Source organism: Mus caroli, unplaced genomic scaffold (genome assembly GCF_978045245.1).
Source record: "Mus caroli unplaced genomic scaffold, Mus_caroli_1 scaffold_8, whole genome shotgun sequence".
NCBI classification, from domain to species: domain Eukaryota; kingdom Metazoa; phylum Chordata; class Mammalia; order Rodentia; family Muridae; genus Mus; species Mus caroli.
Window position 1 is genome coordinate 89,041,758 of NW_028227263.1, and position 1,539 is coordinate 89,043,296.

The window sequence follows — 1,539 nt, forward strand, 5'->3', positions numbered from 1 at the left end:
AAAATCCCAAGCTCAGGCATCCTCCTTCTCTGCTTCAAAGTAATGGTGAGTTCAGAGAAATCAAGCACAGCTCTTGTTGACTCCTATATCTTCATCTTACTAAACACCTCTCCTATGGGCTGCTGGGCTCTGTCCCTCTTTAATTCACACAAGCCAGTCTTTTCTAGTTCTGAAAAACAGTGCTCCTGCCCAGAGTGAGGAGTGGATGTGGATGTGAGAGGAATATGTGAGAGATTTCAGTAATTCAGAAACAGCAGGCAGCACAGTAAGATTTTGCTGAAGGACCTTTCTGGGGAGAAGAGTCTGCACATAGAATGAGTTGTTGTAAGGGTTCCCATTGCTAACGTGAAAGAAAGAGCCAAGGATTGCTTCCCTCTCTTCCTTGTTATGTATAAAAAGGTCCAGAAGGCTGTTTTAATTACCGTCTCTAACATTCATACTTACTAGCTCCCATGATGTCAATTTAGTCCTAAATAGTTTCAGTGCATTTATAAGCAAGGTGGGTTACTGTTTTCCAGATCAAACTTCATATATATATATTTTTTGGAACTCTGAAAATTTTTATTCCCAGCTCCATAAAAATGGAGAGAAGAGAAAAATCAACTTCAGGGTTTTATATATCTTTTTTTTTCCAGAGGCAATACTTAGAGTGTTGGTCTGTGGTTCTCATCATGCAGGGGACACATTAATGAAGAAAGAAGTTGCATGTGCTCTAAAGGAAATTTCTAAACAGGTCCAATCAGGAGGCATAGTGCAGTGACCCACCCCAGCAGCCTACCCAGCTCTTTCGCTCCTCCTGGCTCCTGTCTTTTTCTGTTTCACCAATCTATGCTTTTACCTTGAAACTCCTACAGCATTTGCAGAAAACTCTGACTCACTTTGCCCTCGAGAATTTAGTAGACACCTCTATGAAAGAATGGCTCTGTTATCCAACATAGCCTCTGCATCTGCAGGCCCCTGCAATTGTAAACTGAGCTATTTAAAACACTACCTGTACTAAATACATGCAGTATATCCCCTTGCAAAGAATCCGAAGCACATGCAGTATCTTCTCCTGTCATCAAGTATTTCTACACCATTGGTATTGGAATTAGCATTGCAAGCCATTTCCAAGTGGTTCATACCATCCTAGTTACTTTTCTATTATTGTGATAAAAGACCTTACCAAGGCAACCTATAAAAGAAGCCATTTCCTGGCCCCAGAGACATTGCAGGTGTGGCTGCTGTGTCACATGTATGCCATTAGGTGGCAGAGAGGAGAGAGGCTATGACTACACTCAGTTTTCTGACCTGTGAACATCTGAATGATTAATTTACTAACATTCTCTGAAGAAATGAACCTGAGACAACCACCAGTCCAGCACCAGGGTCCTAGACAGGGAACCAGTCTGAGATGACCACCAATCCTGAAACAGGCAAGCCTGGACAGGTTCTCAGGATGCAGAACAAGCATAAGACTAGAAGAACCCCATCTAGCAACACAGGTTCTGGAAGGAAGTAACCATGAGACAGATGATTTCTGCAAGCAGTCACTCAGGT

At 42.4% G+C, this 1,539-nt stretch overlaps 1 non-coding gene across 1 annotated transcript; it reads left to right on the forward strand.

Moving 5' to 3' along the window:
- The first annotated feature begins 1,192 nt into the window (after positions 1 to 1,192).
- LOC115031646 (small nucleolar RNA SNORA17) lies at positions 1,193 to 1,324 on the forward strand. Its single transcript, XR_003837315.1, has one exon. It is a non-coding gene; the product is annotated as a small nucleolar RNA SNORA17 (small nucleolar RNA).
- The last annotated feature ends 215 nt before the right edge of the window (positions 1,325 to 1,539 follow it).